The following is a 10,838-nucleotide window of genomic DNA, read 5'->3' as shown; positions in this document are numbered from 1 at the left end:
GAAATAGAGACTGGCCATCTTTTAGTCACTCTTTATCTATTACATCCAATATTTTAGCAGAGTCATGAAAAATGCAACCATTATGCTTCTGGTTGGTGCAATCATCATGGCCAACATTCTCACAAGTATCTTGTTTGGTATCAGGATTTCTAATGTAAGGGTTATTTTCCAAGGTGCTGTTGGTCCCAGTGACTCCCTCTAATTCTTTTGATTCTTTTCTTGTTGGTGATCCTACTATAGCAGTGAGGATTGCCTCGTTGTAGCCTCTAATGGGAACAGGTTCCTTATTCTTTCTGATATCCATTGTCCCTTTGCTCTCTTCCAATGAAAATATTTGGGTGACTTTAATCATTCTCTTCTGTACCTCTCCCAGCCTGGTAATTATAGCAGATTGATCTCCTGCCGGGAGGGATGCAAAACTTTGTAGTAACTCTTTTCCTTCTGGGATCTCGAGCCAGTCATTATTTCCTTCAGGATTTGGTGTATTGGGTTCAGTCCATGCGATTAAATCAGCGCCTCCTTTAAATAAGGTTTCTTCTTCATGCTCTTTAGACTCATCAATGTCCATCATTGTATCCTGAGTTCCTTCCTCGGCTTTTCTTTGTTTATTTAAATGTCTATCAGTTAAGGATCTCTTGTTGGTATTGACAAACACACACGTAGGGAAAATGCCCTTGTACCTCAATTCATTGGTATAGGTAAGCATCTTGGAGGGAATTTTTGGGCTTTTAAATGTCAGAATAACTCTTTGCATTTGATTACCATTAGAGATGTTCTCGACCTCCTTCAAATCTATATCTATTATCCTGGTTCTCAGTAAGTAACTGAAGTGACCCACTGCTTTATACTTAGAATTCCAACGATGCACTCTTCCACGGTACTTACATGCTGTCAAGGCAATTTTATTAGGGTGTAGAATCAGTTGTTGTTGTTTCTGTTTTTCTGTTGTTGGCTCATACCTGTTGGGGGAGCTCTTCTCTCTGTTCAACCTCAATATATTATTATTCTGTCCAGATATGACCTCATTATACTTATGTTCTATCAAGCATTCTATATTCAGGAAGTTTCTAAACAGCTCTCATTATACTTATTACAATGATTTGGCTTGAGGTCTAATTGGCTTCTCACCCCGGGTCCTAAATTTACTCTGCTCAGGGTCTCAAGGGTCTCAAGATGGGTTTCTATTTTCAGCAGTTTGGTAAATATATGTTGCACAGTTCGAGCTACCAGATTTATCAGCTCAGTTATAATGTTGTCATTGGTTTCCTTGATCTCCGTTTGTTTATTGTTGTTTTCTTCCTCACTCCCTTCTCTAATATTTCTAGCTGCTTCTTTTAATCCTTCACATCTTTTTGTGTTTTTTGCTTCCACCTCCTCCTTCTCCTCTCCTAATGGTGCAAACCAATTAGTTACTAGGAGGTTGTAAATTGTCTTATCTCTCTCAGGAAAGTATTTTGAGATTTTCGATTGTTTGTAGGCTGGTATATTTAAATCTTCTTCCTCACCATTCCTTGTTCTTTTAAATGAAGCCATTCCGGCTAGGCTATCAACCTCTCTGGCAGAGAAGCCTCTAGGTTTTGCAAATACCAGGTTAATTTACATTGCCTGGAGAGGCCAAGTTTTACAAGGCAAAGAAGAGAAGGGGTTGGTGGAGTAGGTGGGGTGTTTACCCCTTCCACTCTGTGAGTAAACTCAAGTTAATTTGTTACCATTTACCCAGCCATGTGCGAAGAAAGCAATTCAGATAATACACAGGTTATATCCTAAAGGTATGGATGGTTGGAATTGGAAAGAAATATCTTCTCACAGTTTTACCGAGAGCTTTCCTCTTGAAGCTTCATCGTTGTGTTCTTTCCTCAAGTGAGAAAATGCAGCTGTCGCTGAGAGATAGTTTGGAGTCTTCTTATCTTCCTGGCAGCAGTAAAAAAGTCAATTTACTATGGGCTGATAGCTATACAGTTGTGCCGTGGATGCTTTGACTTGGAAGAGGCAGATAAACTTTATAAAATTTAGATATGTCTTAATTAATGCCGGAGCTCTCTTGCAGTGCATCCTTCAAAGATTTTGGCGGAACCGGAAATCCTCTATTAGAAGGTAATTTCTAGTTTGGAGAAGCAAGTGACAATTGTAACTGTGATCAGAAATAGATAAAAGCCCATGTAATTATTAAAATTTTAGAACCCTCTTAGATAATTTTCATTTTTTTTCTTACAGCAGTTATTTAATATGTTCCCCCTAAACTTTTCATTCTCACCACAAGATGGAGCTTGAGACCTTAGAAATGAAGCAGGTTTGATAAACCACACTCCCCAACTCTTCTCACCTCCTCCCCCCCACATCAGGTTCCATTTCCCAGCAGTGGTGGTAGAGCAGTGACACAATTTACTTGCAATCCACATAGGCAGAAAGGCAATGTACAAACTTCTCTATATAAACAGAGAACAACTGATATTCTTAAGCCATTTCTATTATTTTTGACAAAGATTTTAAGGATTTTAAGTAATTTTTTAAAAAATCTACAGTTTACCCTTTACACATAGTACTGAATCCCCCCCCAAAACAGTGTCTTTAAAAAGCTCCACATTTGCTAAAATCATTTTTCACCCTCAATGGTTTCCAAGATGGAGGTAGCCACATTCAGTTCTATCAATTCATCATTTCTTCCACCTCCTCTTTTAATCCACATGATTTACTGTTGACCGGACCTCTGTGCTCAAGGAAAAACAGAAATTCCAGTAGTTTTCAAGCTCTTAAATTCAAAGCAATATGGGATTTAAAAAGAAGTCATATAGCATCTTTTATTCAGGAAAGCCAGAATAACACAACTGTGTGCAGGCTCCCCCCCCCCCTTATCCAGAACTCTTCACCAGAATGCTAAATAAGAAGAAAAGGGTTGGGGAGATTTTTCAGGGTGTGATCTTGTGATGAACACTCAGCTGACTTTAGTGGGTGCAAGGTGTAACTAGTATCAGATTGCACACATAGAATTCTGGGAAGAAAAAAAGTAGAAGCCATCCCACTGAAAACATAGAAACCTGTAATTAATCAAATATCACTCTGATGCCAAATAGAAAACACAGGTCCCTTAAAAGGCCAAGAACAGAGGGAAAATGTAGTTATTCTTATAGTAAGTACGATATGTATGTATGTGTGATGTATGTATGTATGTATTGTTCAGATTTTTATCCCGTCCTTCCCTGCATGCAGGGCTCAGGATGGCTCACAACAAATTTAAAACACAATAAATAGAATAAAACAATAAAACATTCTACAGCACAATAAAATAACAAATACCAAGATGGCTCAAAGGTCTATAAAATGCCCAATATTAAAAAAGGGCAGTGGGCGAAGACGAATGCCCCTCATAATGACTGAATAGGTTGGGTCAAAGGGGGGTGAGGCAGGGAGACCAGAATAATGGGATACCCATCGCCTCAATCACAGGCCTGGCAGAACATCTCTGCTTTACAGGACCTTTGGAACTGAAGCTGATCCCACAGTGCCCTGATCTCACTCGGGAGAGTGTTTCACTAGGCTGGAACCAGAGCCAAAAAGGCTTTGGTTGAGGCTAAACAGATGTCCTTAGGGCCAAGCACCAGCAGCAGCTATTTTTCACGTTAGCATAATGCTCTTTGAGGGACATAGCAGGAGAGGTGGTCCTGCAGATATGTAGATTCCAGACCGCTCAGGGCTTTAAAGGTCAATACCAAAACCTTGAACGACCATTGGTTACTCACCGTGAAGGGTCCTTCTCCTCTTGGGCTTGGAGGACATCTTGTGGGTGATTCCTATCCATCACTTAGGGAGGCAAGACTAATTTCAATTACTTCCTGTTTCCTGTAGTGGGAGTCACCCTAGGCTCAGTTCTGGTTCTCCAAAAGCAATACATTAGCCACTGTAAAAAAGAGAACTTGAACATCAACAACAAAAGTATAGCCAAAATCACAAACATTGGAAGAAAAAGGTGAGTCCCCTCTCTCACATAATCTTATTATTAATTACTATTTTTAAATAGAGTGTGAAAGAACAGCATAGTAGATAGAAGAAATGATGACCCGGGAGGGCCAAGATGTCCTCCAAGCCTCAGAGGAGAAGGACCCTTCATGGTGAGTAACCAATGGTCATTCTCCCTCTGAGGTGGAGGACATCTTGTGGGACCTCCCAGAGCAGTGTCCCTAATTTTTTGGGAGGGTGGTCGTCATCAAGAGCTAGAACAGACTGCAGCACTCTCCGTCCAAATGCTGCATCAGCAGAGTCATACAAATCTTGTAATGCCTGATGAATGTGGATAACGAAGACCACGTAGCAACCCTGCAGACTTCCTCCACCAATGCCCTGTTGGCAAAGGCCACATTCGTTGCAGCGCTGCGAAGAGAGTGGGCCATGATACCTGCAGGAACTCGTTTCATACTCCTGTAGGCTTCAGTAATGCAGGACCTCATAGTGTTGCTTATGGCAGAGTTAGACATCTTTCTCCCTATGTGAAAAGGAGAAATGTTAATGAACATATCTTCTGTTCGTCTGAAAGAGGCCATTCTGGGAATATAGCATTTGACCGCTCTCCTCACATCCAGTGTATGCCAAACTTTCCCCTCCAGATGGGTTCAATTTGGAGAAAATGATGGTAAACAAATCTCTTGTGATCTGTAAAACTTAGTATTGACCTTTGGGCCAAAAGGTGGAACCTGTTCTCAGAACTACTATGTCTTTGTGAAAAACACAACTCCGACTGAATTGACAGAGTGCCTAGTTCCGAAATTCTCCTGGCTGAAGTAATGGCTACCAGGAACAAAGTTTTCATCCTTGGGAATTTGAGCGGAATGTGCTACATCGGCTCAAAGGGTTCCTTCGTAAGAACTGTGAGAACAGTATTAAGCTTCCAAGTTGGAAACCTATGTCTCCTTGAACGATGCCCCTCGAAACACTGAATGTGAGGGTGCTGAGAGATGTTAAGACAATTGTACCGGGGCAGGACCAAAGCCAGGGCCACCATCTGTTTCTTGAGGGTCACTGCTCTGAGACTGCTTACTAGACTGTCCTGTAGGAACTCCAGTAGTGATCTAATTTCTGGATGCAATGGGTCAGCCTTCTTCTGCTAAGCCAATCAGACAAAGGCCTTCCAAGTAGTATTGTAGATCCTTGAGGTAGACAGCCTTCTAGAGGCCATGGTTGTATGGATGACTGGCTCTTTGTAGCCTAGTTTTGATAGCTTATCCCTTTCAGTCTCCACGCAGTTAAGCAGAACCACCCTGGCCTGGGATGCCAAATTGAACCTTGAAGCAGCATGTCTCCTGAGACTGGAATGGTTAGAGGAGGAGTCACCACCATCTCCTGTAGTGATATGAACCAAGGATGACAATGCCAGTATGGTGCCACCACTATGATCTCTGCCCTTAGAACTCGTATCCTCCCAAGAAGCTTGGGAAGTAAAGGAAGAGGAGGAAATGTATAGAAGAGCCCTTCGGGCCAAGGGAACAGAAGGGCATCCATGGCCTCCACCTGGGGATGAAAATATCTGATGTAAAATCTGTCCAATTGGTTGTTGAGTGGAGAGGCAAATAGGTCTGCAGAAATGCGCTATTTCCTCCCCCACATGGCTCTTATAAAGAAGGCCATCACATTTGGAAATAAGGGGACAGACCTGGGATTGCCAACATTAGTGTTCTGCAACTTGTCATCTTCCTTGTCCCCTTGAGCATTATCGGCACAATCACACCTAGCTTGATGAACCCCATTGAACCATAGGTCTTGGGATGTGCCATGTGTGGGATTAGGCTCTGCTTGCGATTCCCGTCTTAAAGCATAGAGTGGCCAGTGGACTCCAAAATGGCTGCTGAGGCTAGCGCGGGCTCCATAAATGCTGCAGGGGTGTGCAGCTGTTTGGCACGCTTTGGAATGCCATTCTCTGCTGGTTGAGCGTCGGCCACCGCTGTGGTCCTCTTTTTTTGCTACATAGACTCTTTGTCTCCAGGGAGCCCAGCAGCGTCTATCTCTAGAGTGGAGAGAAATCCATTGCTATCTTCTCTTGATGCCATGGAAGGCGGTCTGGGAGATCCCCTCTCATTAATAAAGCAACCGGCTCAGTAATGCTCAACCTCCAAAGGGGGGGGGGAGAGGATAACATATAGGAAGGAAGAAGAAAAGGATTTGTTTAAAGTTTCTTCAGAGAGAGGGAATAGCAAAGATTATTTATTTATTTATTTATTTACCTTAGACTTGATATCCCGCCCTAACCCCCGAAGGGGTCTCTGGGCGGCTCACAATTTGTCGTCCTAATGACTTGATTATTCCTATCTTGGGCCACATTGGAGGTGGGGGGTGGGACAACCTACCAGCACCCATTTTTTCTGGCGGAATATGCCTTCTTCTCCTTGGTTCAGCACGGCGTCTGTTCATTTTTCTTCCTTCCTCGGCAACTTTGGGTCGGCGCGGCGCGGCTTCACCCCCCGGCTCAGCGATCACAGCACAGCAGTACCACGCAGGCGCACAGCTTCCGAGGACGCTGGCCGGCTCCGTCCATCAGGCACCGCCGTGCCTGCGTCATTGTTGCGCGCCTTGATCTTCTGCTGCTTGCCGTCGCTCGATGTTCCCCCTGGCCACCAGGGATCGCTCCGCTCCACTCCATCAGAGCCGCCGCTGCCGTTACTGCCGCCGATGTCACGCTGCCGCCGCCGCCATGGTGTTGTCCGCATCACCACTCCATCCACACTTCTCCACCATATCTTCTTTCCGACAGAGGTGGGTGCCCCCTACCCGTCTAAGGGTAGGTACCCATTTGCCTACTTGCAACAGGTGTTAATTAGCTTTCGGCCCGCTGGGTTGGCGGGAGCTGGGACGAAGGCCGGGAGCTCACTCCGGCCACGGTGGTATTCGAACAGCCGCAATGGCTGCTCACAGATGTTTAAAGCAGGCGTTCTACTGAAAGTGAAAGTAAGTTAACTCAGAAAGATAGGGTTAGGCAGAGCCTACACCTAGCTGCTCTCCCTTCTGAGGCAGAAAAAGAACTGAGCCTAGGGTGACTTCCACTACAGGAAACAGGAAGTAATTGAAATTAGTCCTGCCTCCCTAATTGGTGGATGGGAATCACCCACAAGAAGTTGTCTACCTCAGAGGGAGAACTGGGAGACAATGCAGCTAGTGGAGCACTGGTTGGATATGTGCTCTAAAAGGCGTCCCTATGAAGACACACACTGCTGCATTTTGAACCAGTTGGAGTTTCCAAGTCAACCTCAAGGGCAGCCCAGCATAGAGCCCAGCATAGAGTGAGTTACAGTAATCCAGCCTGGAGGTGACCATTGCATGGATCGCTGTAGCTAGATCGCAAGGAGGTCGATAAGGAACCAGTTGACTGAGCAGTCAAAGATGGTAAAAAGCTGTTCTGGCAATGGCTGTGACCTGGGCCTCCACAGAGAGTGGAGGCATCCAGGATCACACCCAGATGGCATCAACAATGCCCCACCCCTGCATGACTCAGGCACAGGACCTCCGTTGTTGATGGATTTAATTTCAGGTGGCTGTGCTACAACCAACCAGCCATGGATTCCAATACCCTGGGAAGAACCTCTGGGGAGGCATCTGGTTGGCTGTCCGTCAACAGATATAGCTGGGTGTCATCAACATACTGGTGACAATGCAGCCCAAACCTCCAGACCAGCTGAGCAAGGGGGCACATGTAGATGTTAAATAACATAGGGGAGAGGATAGCCCCCTGTGGGACACCGCACACCAAAGGGTGGCATGGTGAAAACCTGTCCCCAATCGCCATCCTTTGTACCCTTCCATGGATAAATGAGGTAAGCTACCACAAATCAGCCCCTCATATCCCCATTTCAGCAAGGTGGTGGGTCACAAGGTGGTAGTCGACCCTGTCAAACACCACTGTTAGATCTAATAATAACAGTGCTGACTCGCCTTGGTAAAGGCACCTCCAGAGGTCATCCATAAAGGTGACCAGTGCCATCTTTGTCCCATAGCCAGGGCAGAAACCAAACTGAAACTGGTCCAAGATAGAGGAGTCATTCAGGAAAATCTGGAGTTGCTACGTTACCACTCTCTCAACCACCTTACCCAGAAAGAGGTTCTATACTGGACGGTGGTTTGCTGGATCCCGAGGATCCAAAGATGGCTTTTTCAAGAGTAGTCTCACTATTGCCTCCTTCAACGCTGCTAGGAAGGTCCCTGAACTGAGGGACAAGTTGATAATATCTTCCGGAGGGGGGGCATATTCCGTCACCACTGGCCTTCACCAGCCATGATGGACATGGGTCAAGGGGGCATGTAGTGGGCTTCACAGCATCCAGAATCCTGTCCATCTCTTCTTGAGAGAGCCAACTGAAATGGTCCAAACTAGGACTCGAAGATGGCCAAGGGGCCTCCTGTTCCCTTACTGTATCAATCATGGCTGGCAAGTTCTGGTGGAGCGACAAGATTTTATCCACAAAACAGCATGTAAATGCCTCACAGCTAATAGCCAATTTACTATCATTTTGGTTCCCTTGCAAAAGGGAAGTCAGGAATTGAACTGGGCATTGTCGGGCAGTCCCGCCATGGGTTTTTTATTCTCCTGTCTTTGGAATGTGTATTGATCTGCAGCTGTGTTTCCCTTTTGCTTCTTATCTGCCCATTGGCCTTGAGCGCTCTTCACTCCGGCGCAAAGCATCTAGTTCTCCCGCTCACCCCTGAATTAGAAATTCTGGTTTTCATAGAACTATGCGTATTCTTCTCCCTGGCCTAGGTATTTCTGAGCTAGAGCAAGATATTGGTAACCTATCCGCTGTGATTGAGCAGTCCTTTAACCTCTCTAGTCAACTCCTCACAGCACTCAACCAGGAGCTTTCTTCTCTGGCTCAGGTGATGCTTCAAAACCGCAGAGCTTTAGATCTCCTGGCTGCGCAGTGGGGAGGTACCTGTGCATTAATTCATGAACATTGCTGTTATTATATAGATACTAGGGAGCAAAGCCCGTTGAGCATGGATACAACGGGCAGCCTAGAGAGGTAGGGTGGGTGGGCGTGTGGGTGAAGTAGGAAGGGGTGAGGGAGAAAGGCGCGGCCGCGTGTCTGGCGGGACGGGTGGGTTTGCGAGGTGGGGGGGAGGGAGAGAGATTGAGAAAGTGGGGGGGGAGAAGGGAGGTCAGTGGGTTCGGGAGGCCTCCTCTCCTGTAAATGGAAGGACGCGGGCACCCCCTCGACTGGGCGTCTGTGCACCTCTGGGCCTGCCGTCGCCCCGTGCAGGCGACCCATGTCGCGAGGCCGTTGTCCATGCGCTGGGCGGTCCTCGGTGGGCGCGGTCTCTGCTGGCGCTCTGCCCTCATCGCGTCCCAATCCTCTTCCCCCCTCGTCCCGTCGGTTGGCACGCCGCGGGCTACAGACCTGCGGTGGTCTTCTCTGGCCCCTCCTGTCCCCGGCCCTCCCTCGGGGTAAGGCTCGCTGTCGTGTCGGGCAGGGTCGGGTTGGGAGGGGCCGTGGAGCGGCTGTTCTCCTGGCGATCGCGCAGAGTCCCAGCAGGAGCGGCCCCCCTCGCCTCCTCCCCCTCCCCGCTCTCACCAAGGCCGCCGTCGCCTCCAGGCACTTGCGGCTCTCGCCTTCTCCCCCGGCAGCGAGGCGACCCGCGGCTCGGCCAGGGCGACTCCCGCACGCTGAAAGTCGGCTCCCGGCGCTGCGTGAGGCTGCGTCAGAGGCGGCACTCGGAGGACATGGCCAATGGGACGTGGGTAAGGCTGTGAGGGACAGCGCAGCCCACCTAACACTGTGGGTGCGCATTTTCTGTCCTCTGCGTCAGTTTGCGTCTTACTGCATTATTATAAGGGAGAGATAACTGGGAATATTACTACCGGTATTGCTCAGCTACGCCAGCATTTAACGGTATTTAAGGCTATTGCTGACGCTATCCCCTTCTCTTGGTCGTTAGATTGGTTGTTTCAATGGATTCCATGGCAATGGCTGAGACCATTATTTGCGCTTATTTTTGCACTCCTCATTGGGGGCATTCTGCTTTGTGTATGTATTTAATGCCTGCCAACAGCTCTCTCTCTTTGTCGCCCCCCGACTCGAGCCTATCCACTTCAGGTGGCTGTGACTTGGCCTTATGCCAACTCAGTCGACTCGGAGGACGAATGGCCTGAAGATAAGGATCAAACTCCCCTCTTAGCCGCACACTAAAATAAAAGGATGGAATGTAGGAACAGTGATTCTGCGTGGCAAACCCGGAATTCACTTCTCCTGCCTGGGGATTGGGAACCCAAGTGTGTGAGTGCTAATTGCATAAGGTAAAAACATCTTGCTGAGTTTGTCATGAGAAGCTAAGTTGGCAGAGAGACAGGAGAGATAACAGAGAGGCTATCTGCACTGCACATTCCTGAATTTGGTAGCTCATCATAATGAGGTGACTTGTATGTAATATGGGAGGGGAGAAGGAGGGGTGAAAGAAAGGGGGAAGAGATTCTTAATAAAAGGCTGTGAAGTGAGAACACTTCAGTCAGTCAGTTTTCTGCAGAGCTGTTTGTGTCTTGTCTTCTTTGTGTCGTGAACCCATCAACCTTCAATATCAGGCCTAGATTTAGACTTATCAATATTAGATTTCAAAATGTAAGAGATACTATTCAGAGGAAAATAGTTACTCTACAACATTGTATGTCTAAAGCAAACATTGCTGACATGTTTACTAAGAGTCTGGATGAAACAAAGTTCTTAAACCTAAGGGGAAGTCTAAACATGATCTTATATGCTGAATCTTAAGAGGGAGTGTTGGTATTTAATCTTCAGCACTCAGATCTGCAGGATCTAAGGTGACAGCTGACAAGCTGTAGATAACAGGTTCCAACTGGTTCTGATTGGATC

This window comes from Gekko japonicus, unplaced genomic scaffold (genome assembly GCF_001447785.1).
Source record: "Gekko japonicus isolate JY-2015 unplaced genomic scaffold, Gekko_japonicus_V1.1 scaffold126, whole genome shotgun sequence".
Classification (NCBI taxonomy): Eukaryota; Metazoa; Chordata; class Lepidosauria; order Squamata; family Gekkonidae; genus Gekko; species Gekko japonicus.
Note: the sequence above shows the minus strand (reverse complement) of the source record.